A 10996-nucleotide genomic window follows, 5' to 3' on the forward strand; every position below is an offset into this window, starting at 1 on the left:
TCTACCTGGCTATCCAAACCAGGTCAACAATACCAATCCCTCACCCTGGCCGAGTTCCTTCCCAGATGGCCTTCATGTGCTATATTGACGTTCTTCTCTCTAATCACTGTATGCAAAATTATCTTGTTGGCCCTGTATAACTCACCCCTAGTCCAACTGAGTTAATTCCTCACATACCAATACACCTTCAAGTCCTCCGAAAGAGCTTTGTAATCCAGCCAACCCTCGACTATGAACTCCATGAGTTCCCTCGCAACATTATCTGCCTCTCTTGAAGACTTCCACTCACTCTCTTGCAAAGCACTTTCACTGATTCTGCTGATAGGAAAAAGTCTGATCCACCTCTACACTTGACAATTCACCACCCAATTCTCTCAACTGGAAGACAATGTAAGCAGTCTGCAACCACATTTTTAGATTCTGAGACAAAAGAGAGAAATTGGGTATGAATCTAGAATAAAATTCAGCTGGACCAAAGAAAGACCTCAATTGATCTTTGTGAACAGGAGCTGGTGTCTTAATAATGGAATCCACCATTCTGCCATTGGCTTGATTCCTTCTGCTGAAATAGTGTGACTCAAATAGGAAACCACAGTAACTCTGAACGTGCACTTCTTTTTTAACATCAGACCAGCTTCTGCTAATCTTCCTAACACCTTCATTAAATTCCCATCATGATTGTCACAATTTCTTCAATGGATCAAAATATCATAGTGAAAGAAAATAATATTTCTAATACCACCCAGCACCTTTATCATGACCCTCTTGAAACATGCTGCTGCTGATGCAAGCCCAAAGGGCAGTCTCACAAAGTGGTATGCTCCCAAAGATGTTACAAAAGAAGTTAAGTGCATGGACTCATCATGCAACTTCATCTGATAAGTGGATGAATGATGTGCTACACTAAACCTTCTCACATCATCATGCATGGTCGAAGCCTCAGAAATGTTTTGAAGTGGCTGACCTTCAACCCATATATACTTGTTAAGATTGCAAAGATCAACACACATCCAAATATGTCCCCCCCCCCATCTTTTGGTGCCAGGATAATCAAGGCAAGCTAATGAGAGGACTCTTTCTCCTCAATTATCCCTTGTCTCAACAACCTGTCAGTCTCCACCTTTAAAGTTCAAGCATCAGATTAGGAACCTTCCTCACTTAATGTACACATGGAACTGCATTCTTCTTAAGAATAATATTGTGCTTAAAGTTCCTAAGAAGACCCAAATTTCCATTGAACACAACCGGAACATTTAGGGCAATGTTTTCATTGCCGTGCTCCAATGATATAGACATGACTGGATGCACAGCATTGGGATTCAAGGTTATTACCAGGTCATGCTGGTGACACCACCTCGGCAAATTATCTCCACGTTTGGCAACATACACTTTCCCCGTGGTTTATTTTCCCTCAAAAGCGATTTTCATCACAGCATAACCCAACACATCAATCTTGGACCCTCCATAACTTACTGGATTTATGTCCAGTGAAAACAGGGTTATTTCTCCACCAAATTCCTTTTCCCAATTCTTGTTGCCCACCATTGATTAGGGTGACCATGAATCCACCAACACCACCATCTTATCATCCAACCTGATATGACACTGGCATTTGTAAAAGGTCCTACTTCCACCTCACTTGGATCTGGTTGTATTGCCCAAACCATCCTGCTCACCTCTTCTGCAACTGAATTCACACTGTGGGACTGACCCAGATCACCTTTGCACACGCAAGCATAATGGCCCTTCCTACTGCATCTCCTGCACACCAAATTTCTGGCATAATATCAAGTACTGTACGCAGAATGGCCAGGGTTTCCATAGCGGCAACACTTCATTTTGAAAAACCTACCATCTTTACTGTTGCTGTTCTGTTTTAAACCACTTTTAGGTTTTTCATCTTCCTGTTTGGTTTTCACACCAACTTCACCTATTATCTCACACAGACCAGGGTCTTTCACATCACCCCACAAATGCGAGGGCACTGCCCGCATCTTGTGTACCCATGTGTTGGTACTTTCTACACCCTCTACAATTGCAATAGCTTTCCTTAGATCTGGTTTTGTAACCAACATTTTTTCTTAGACCCTCATATTGTATGTACACCTTACCAATTGATCTCTGATAAGAGAGTCCGTCAAGGATCGAATTCACAAGTGTGCATCAGGGTTCGTAAACAAGCTATATAAATTCTAACATTTTAATCCTTCCCCTGTGTCTTGGAAAAAACTTATGATGCTCCAACACCACATTAATCCTTGCTTCAAAAACGTTTCTAACATTTGAACTGACATATCAAAAACATCATCAGCATCACCCTCTGCATTGCCTGTGGTAATGGTTTCCAGACCATCATAAATATTACGTCCCTCCACTCCCAAATTGAGGAGCAAAACTGCTTGTTTCCTGGCCACTGAGAACTTGTCTCCTCCAATAGCCACTAGATATGAATCAAACAGGTTCTTCCACCTCTTCCATGGTATTATCGGTTCACCTTTATCCAATAGAAAAAGAGGGGGGAGAAGGCATGTTCGTTAAAGCCGTGGTGAGGGTACAACAGTTTAACTACAAAACACAAGGGGATGCCACAAAATGTGTAAAAGTACCATGCAAAAGATAATGCTCTACATGGTAGTGGACACCCAAACCACAGGTGTATCACCACCTCAACCCACTGGTGGTTTAATGATAATTGAAGCAACTTCACTTCCCAATGCTTACCACCATGCAGTCAAACAACTTGCGATGGTCCATTACAATAAGGCGTGCCAATCACTGTGGAGTTCTTCTCCCTCAAATGGTGACTGCAACCTTTCAGTGAACGAATGGCAGAGCAAGGTGTGCCAACCACTGCAAGTTTCTTCTTCCAAAAAGTTGTGACCACAACCTTGTGATTATCAGTGAAACAAGGTGTGCCAATCACCATCGTATCCTTCACACAAGAGTAGTGGGTGTAATTGCAGAAACCCCTATCCTCGTGATGAATTCCACTCTTTAAAACAATGCTGCTACCACAGAAAACTGAGTTTAGTAGACATAGTGGAACATCACAGTTTCCATATAAATACACCAGGAATTCCCCAATCCTCTATAATAGCTACCCTAGCATTGTTCTGTGCAGTTTTCTACAGGGAAATGGGCTTGTTCAGAGAACGTGGTACGCGTCAACGAATGTGCGTACTTGCACATGAACAGCTCCGTCAGCAGAGAGTACCACGCGCGCACTGCATTTCACACACGAGCACCATAAACCGCCGGTATGTTGACTATTCCTCCTAATGTTACTCTCTTGAGCCCAAGGTCTCCAAAAACTTCCATGCAGCTTGTATAAATGTCCTGTACAGTTCTACACAAACGCTGGGGTAGTCTGCCCTAATACTCTTCACATATATAGATATTTGCAATCTTACCCCGCTTTTCACCCTGCGCAATGGGTTCAGTAGAGATTAGTGCCAAGAAATGCCCGTCTCCTCTGGCACTCGTCACCAGTATTAAGATCTCCAAAACACTGCAGTATATGTCCAAGGTAATAAAAGATTTTTATTTCTAAACAGCACGAACCTTGAGAGCAGCTTCAATCTCCAGCATTTCAACTGACAACTTTAGAATCATACAATGTGGCCATTCTAAGATGCCTATGATGACTGAAACCCTGTGAGAAAGTGCTTCTTTTGCATGGTTAGCCCTCCATTTTTTGCCTGGTTTTGATGTGGTTTCAAATGTATTGCACAGGGTCCCTGCCAACCAGGTCCGCTGTGCCAGTGCTCCTTCCCTAAACCAACCCCTCAAGCGGTGCTTCTGCCCCCTGTAAGTCCCTAGTAAATGGTAACCTGGGTACCTAGGGCCTGAAAGCTGAAGAGGGTCCCTTGGGACCTCCTCACTGTGACAATACTACTGCCCTTGCAGCCTGCATGCCCCTGTAACGTAGAAAACAACAAAGTTGACAGGGCACCCAGCCTGGGTTCCGTGCCAGCTAGCACTGCCTGACAGAATAGTTACATCACCCCTCTAGGGGCCTCACAGTCCTAAGACAGGGTGCACTATACTCCAGGTGAGGGCATATCTGCATGAGCAGAGATGCCCCTACAATATTAGACACCATTTCTTAATATTGTAAGTGCCAGTGATGCCATAGAGAGTACATGGGCTGGGAACTCGACAACTCGAGTTCCACAGCACCATGAAAGCTTCAATGAATACGGGAGTGTTTGGTACCAAACTACTCTTTTCAATAAATCCACAGAGGGCACCGCAGAGGTCCCCCTGAATCCCTACCAACCCTGGTCTGGTCTCTGACCAGCTGTAGACAGCAAGCCAACACTAGACATGTTTCTGGACCCCTGGGTAGAGAGCCCCTGCTCTCTGGGACCAGAAACAATGCACGGCCTGGGTAGAGGTGTCATGGATCCTCCCCAAGGATGGGCCAGTGCTCGAAGAGGGAAGCTTAAAAGGCCTGCCACCTTTGTAATACGACCCCCAGCCTTTGCTGCTAGCAGCAGATGCCAGCCCCTGATTTACACCCCCACTTGGGTGGGAAAACCGGCAGGAAATTTAAAAAGATAGGAGCTGTGCCCACCTCTGCCAACCCCACCCCTAAGTTGGGGAAAGCGAGGTGAAGCACAATTTTCAGTCCCCGCCATCTTGAAGATGGAAGGGCCCCTCCAATCAGGCTAGGTCTTTGCCCCCTCCCATAACAGAGTGGAATAATAGAGGGTGTAGTCACCTAAGGTAAAGGGCCCATTGGCCCTACCTGTTACTCCCTTCAAACGCCTCCTACGTTTTGAATTAAAGGTGGCTCCCCCAGACCTGGCATTGAGATCTGCAACGACCTAAGGGGAGAGAAGATACCCTGCAGTAATAGTCAGAAGATGACAACTGCCTTGGACCCGCCCTACCAGCCTGTCTCCAGATTTGACAACCCTACGACATGTCTTGCTGCCAGCGACCTCTGAAAACCCTGGGAGGACTGCTGCCTTCGAAAAAGACTCGAATCTCCAGTGGACAACAGACCTGTCCACAAGAAACCGACTCCAAAGACACTGGATCCAGGCAGGTCTGAGTCCCCTGTCCACACTGCACCCAACGCCCACGGCCAGAGTCTGAGTGGCTCACCTGTGCAGTGATGTCTTCCAGGCGAACCTGACTGTGTGTCCAGCGTTAGCTGACCTCTCCTGCCCTCCATGATGGCACCTGCAGTGTGAATCCAAAGGCTCCTCCCAACTACAACTGGCTTCAGTAAGAAGACTAACGCCGAAGGGCACACCTGCATCCAAAACTCCTGGGCCTTGGTAAGCTGAACAGGTGGTGCCCCTACGACCCTCTACATCCAAACCTACCTCTGCTATTGTTTGTCTTCATCCTGCAACCTCCAATGTCACGCCTGCAGCCTCTTTATCGCCCGGAAGATCCTCATTGAAAAGTATTGGGTGCCCAACGTCGAATTTGCACTCTGCACCCAGTGCCGCTGGTGGTGTATGTTTGGTGCCGCTTTGTGGGCTCCCCCTGTGCCTTTGCTGACCCCCCAAACCTTGGTCCCTGCAACTGATTTAGTTACCTGCAAGCAGCAGGGGCGGCTCCTCTATTAGGGCGGAGGAGCATCGCCCACTGCTTTCTCGCAGTGCGAGAAGCAGAAACATAAAATTTTATTTTAAATACTATTTTATGTTTCTGCTTCTCGCACTGGGAGAAAGCAGAACCATATGCCTGGTTGGGGGTGGGCAGGTGAGTGGGTCGGAGAGGAGTGGCTTGCCCAATGCTGTGGGCCTTGACTGTTTGGCCGGCCCTCTGGGGCCGACCAAACCAGTCATGCACTCTGCATTTTCTCTATGTAGGCTGCATGTAGCCTACATAGGGAAAATGGCCTCCCTACAGGTGCCCGACAGGGCGTTGTCCGCACCAATCACAACGTTGCCATTGCAGCATTGTGATTGGCTTAGGGGAGGGGAGAGAGGATGCCTGCTTCCTGTTCAAGGAAAGCAGCAGGAAAACACGGGACCCAGCCAGGAGCGGAGGCGGTGCAGGACCCGGTGAGCGAAGATTTATTTATTTATTTATTAAATCCAACCCGCGAGTCATGCGAGCCGCGACTGGAAGCAGTGTGGCTTCAGGCCCCTCCGGTCTCCATTGGTCGAAATCTGAGTTTGACCTCTTGACCCAGCCGCCCCTGTGCCACTGGTGGTGTAGTTTTGGTACCTATCTGACTCATTGCCCTTGCTGACTTTTGGCTCCGAAGACTGAGATTGTAAGTTAAATACTTACCTGTTTAACCACAATATTGTTTTCCCCGTAGGACAACATTGGACTGTGTGAAAAAGTTTCTAAGTGTTGATTTTTTCAAAGTGAATAGTATTTTTAATTTAAAGCATACTTACCTTTATACGAAGATCTGAGTCTTGAAATAAAGTAAGAAGTATAATTTTTTTACTTGGTCTAGATCTCCTTGAGTAGTGTGTCCATTATTGATAATTGTTGTGCAACAAATGTCTTACACTCCTCTGTGTTAGGCTGCTCACCCACACTACCCCTAATAGAGCGCTTTGGGTTTTACATTGAGCCCTGTACACTTCTGGGGAACCCCTGGACTCTGTGCACGGTATTACCACCCAGTGATAATATCATATACAGAGCCAGCTTCCTACAAATCCTCCACCCCTAACATTCCAGTTACATTACAACAAAAGTTCTTTGTCCTGTGTACATAGTTATGTACTGTAAATCTTACCTCTATCTAATGTTAAGAAATTTTCGGATGCCCTTCTGGACTCAATAACCGCCAATGTTAGTCACTAGTTCAACCAACTTGGCAGGCCACACCCTCAACACTATATCTGCCGTTAACCGTTATCTAAATAATTGGAAATTTCCTTATAACATGAAGCAGTTGTCTAATTTTTCACTTTTCTCTGAGCATCCCATGGCAACGAAACCTCCTGCAACCTTGAATGACGCTGCAGCTGCCTGACACTTGAAGAAATTCAACAACAGCTCATTAAAGAATACCACCTTGCCGCCTCAAACTCTGGTATTAACAAGTCTGTAAAACAGATCCATGAATGGTTATCAAAGGCTTTTGGTAAGATGGTCACTCTGAAAGCTATAAATCTGCAACAAAATAGAATAAGAGAAGGATGGACTAACACAGATATAAAACTACAGAAAACGGAAATGCTACCCCTCCAAAGGCTCAACCTCAATGGAACTAAGTGGCTGCAAAGGCAATACAGAATCTCCATAAAAATGGAGAAAAAGGGCCCCAACATCTATAATAGCATAAGAAAACGATGGAGGGTAGTGCCTTCTTAATTGGTCCACGTCAGTGGATAATCAATATCAGAGACATTGCTCAAATGAAGATCATTTGTGTTGTTTTTATTTATCTTTTTATCAAAGGAGCGCAAAAATTTCAAATTTGAAATTTTTGCGCTCCTTTGATAAAAAGATAAATAAAAACAACACAAATGATCTTCATTTGAGCAATGTCTCTGATATTGATTATCCACTGACGTGGACCAATTAAGAAGGCACTACCCTCCATCGTTTTCTTAACCTAAACTTTTCAATGGCTCTTGGGTGTAGCCATTTACAAGGACTGTGCCACATATAAAATTGGGCCCTAACAACTGCAGCGTCGCAAGTCCAGAACTTTCCACCCATACAGCAACCTATAATCTATAATAGCATACATCACCAACAATACGTTTTTCAGATTTTTCAATAAATTCATTAACACTGCAACCACTTAAAAAAAGATTGCAGTAGCTGAGAAAGTTAAATACCTTGCCAAACCACTGCAGCGAGGAAGCCCCCCCCCCATGTTGAAGCCTATTGCCTCCTTAAACAGAGGGCTAGATGTGTCCGAATAATTACCAGTGGCTGAGAATAATTCAAGCATTCCACCCGTCAGTTTTTTGTATTCTTCAGTGCAACAGGTATTCCCAGGTGTGGGTTCCATGCTCCTTGTACCACTGGACCTAGCTGCACCCTAGTAATGAGGCCCAAAACCAGTTTGGGGTTGCCAGTGTTAGGGTTTAGATGGGACATATCCTGACAGTTCAGGTTGGACTGGGACATAGGCCAATTTACATATGGCATGGTTTTGTCTGAGGTAGCATGGTGAGCAAAGAAACGATGGACTGGGATGCGGCCTGTGTAATTACTAGTGGCTGAGATTAATTATCAAATTCCACCCATCGCATTTTTTGTATTCCTCCATCCTATCTACACAAAGCAATATTATCTCTGGTGCTGCCATACTAAGTCAGGTTATCGTGAGCCCTCAACCTACACTTAGATCATTAAGCCTTCTAACACAAAAAGAGACCTCTTGTTAATAGTCCTGGGTTCTATTCCAGATCCTCTGGAGAGTGGCCCTATTTAACTATTTAAAATAATCAGCTTTCTGGGGTTCCTATATGTTCTTCACCATATTTCCTGGGACAGATTCTACCAATCTACTTACTATGGGTGCATGAGCATGGCAGGTATTCGCCCCAACTACTAGGCCTCCCAATTATTAGTCATCAATGATTGGTTGAGTATAGGATGGGGGTCCCAACCTAGAGGATAGGGCTCTCTTGTGCCTTCACATGCTATATGGGCGCCCTCTTTCTCGCCACATCCTCAAGCCACCAGAGTAGTGATGAACAAATGTTACTTACCTGTAAACTGTGGTTCTCCAGTATTGGTGTCTTTCATAGATTCACATGCTTGAATATTCCCCGTCGTCTAAGTGGGAGTCCCACGGTATATAAAAAGCAATAAGTATCATGTATATACATACATAACCACATAATAGCATATACATATCCAAATAAACTATATATATATATATATATATATATATATATATATATAAAAATTCAAATAACATATCAAGTGAAAATACCATAGGATAGTATTGACACATAGGAAAGCATTGAGAAAAAAGAATCACTTTACTGACATATCCTGGTCGTTTTATAGTCCAAACTCTAGCCAATCAGGCGCAAGCACCCTCTAGAACCTTCTCCTCACAGGCTCAGGCCCTCAGATTTTCGTAGCACAAGAGTGACAAAAGAGTCTAATGAGGAGAAGAGAGCCTCTGAGGGGGAGGAGGGTGGGTCGCATGTGAAAGACACCAATACTGGAGAACCACAGTTTACAGGTAAGTAACATTTGTTCTTCTCCAGTATTGGGGTGTCTTTCATAGATTCAAATGCTTGAATAGAACAGTGAGCAGTAAGCAGCAACCGGCTGACAAGGCCGTATTAATATTGCAAGAAATACAATGACAATGTATTTATTACGCAATTGAGAATACCCAAGGAGGAGGGAAGAAGCAGAGGCTCACCTTATTTAAACAGATTCCGCAGAACTGCCTGTCCCACAGCCGTGTCCGTTTCTTTAATCAACTCCAGGCAGTAGTGCTTCGTGAACGTGTGCCTGCTGGACCACGTAGCTGCCCGGCAAATCTGATGGATGGGTACACCAGCGAACAGGGCAGTGGAAGATGACATTGCTCTCGTGGAATGAGCCCTTACTCCAGAAGAAAGAGGCTTGCCAGCCCTTTGATGGCAAAAGGAGATTGCTGAAGAAACCCAACGGGCAATTGTGGGCTTGGTAACCGACTGTCCTTTACAAGTGCGTCCATAGGCCAAAAACAGCTGATCCGACTTGCGAAAGGATTGTGTTCTGCTGATGTAGAATTTAAGGCACCTCTTTAAGTCCAAAGAGTGTAGACTCTGTTCCGCTGGAGACTGCGGATGCGGGAAAAAGGTTTTCAAGATTACTGGTTCATTGAGATGGAAATCAGATGGTACTTTAGGCAAGAAAGCCAGATTAGTGCGAAGAATTACACAGTCCGATCTGAATTGAAGAAACGGAGGTTGTATTGTAAAGGCGTGAATGTCACTGACTCTGCGGGAGGAAGTCAGTGCAAGGAGGAGGGCCACTTTCCAAGTTAAGAATTTGAAATCCGCCGAATGGATTGGCTCAAAGGGTGCCTTCATGAGCTGAGCCAATACGATGTTAAGACGCCACGTGGGTGGAGGACGCCGAATGGGCGGGAACATTCGGAAGAGACCCTAGAAAAATTGCTGTATTACTCTAGATGAATAGAGAGAGGGCGAGCCGTCCTGCCGAAAGCGAGATATTGCCGCTAGAAAGACTTTTAAGGTAGAGTGTGACAGTCCAGACTGCGCTAACTGCAGGAAGAACGGCAGAATGTGTTCTGGGGAGGCGTGCACTGGATGTATGTGGACCGACGCACACCAAAGACAAAATCTCTTCCACTTTAGCTTATAAGTTTTCACTGTGGAGGGCGCCCTCACCCTAGCTAACACCTCCCTGCAGGCTGGTGGAATGTTCAAATGAGCAAATTCAAGGTGCTCAGGTTCCAAGCCGACAAGCTGAGTGAACTGGGATTCGGATGGCATATGCGCCCGTCGTTTATTGTTAGAAGGTCCGGCCTCGGGTGAAGAAGGATGGGTTCGCATTGGGAGAGGAGGAGCAACTCCGAGAACCATGCCTGCCGAGGCCACCGTGGAACTATGAGGAGCATCTGGCACGGTTGTTGCCGCATCTTCCGCAACACTCGAGGAATCAGAGGGATGGGCGGAAAAGCGTACGCAAATATCCTGTACCAATTTATCGAAAGGGCATTTCCGCACGACCCTTTGTGGGGAAACCAGCTTGCGTAGGACTGGCATTTGCTGTTCTGTTGGGTTGCAAAAAGGTCGATAGTCGGGCGACCCCAAAGGCCGAAGACAAAGTCTACAGTCGGCTGGTGCAATTCCCACTCGTGGGTCGATGACGTTGACCGACTGAGTGCATCCGCTAGAATATTGGAAATGCCGAGCAGGTGAACTGCCAGGAGCATAATCCGATGGACTATGGCCCAACTCCAAATCCTCTGAGCCAGTCGGGAAAGCAGCGGAGATCTTGTCCCGTCCTGCTTGTTCAGGTAGTGCATGCAGGTGGTGTTGTCCGTCTGAATGAGGACTGACTCCCCCTGGAGCTG

The sequence above is a fragment of the Triturus cristatus genome, chromosome 12 (genome assembly GCF_964204655.1).
Source record: "Triturus cristatus chromosome 12, aTriCri1.1, whole genome shotgun sequence".
Classification (NCBI taxonomy): Eukaryota; Metazoa; Chordata; class Amphibia; order Caudata; family Salamandridae; genus Triturus; species Triturus cristatus.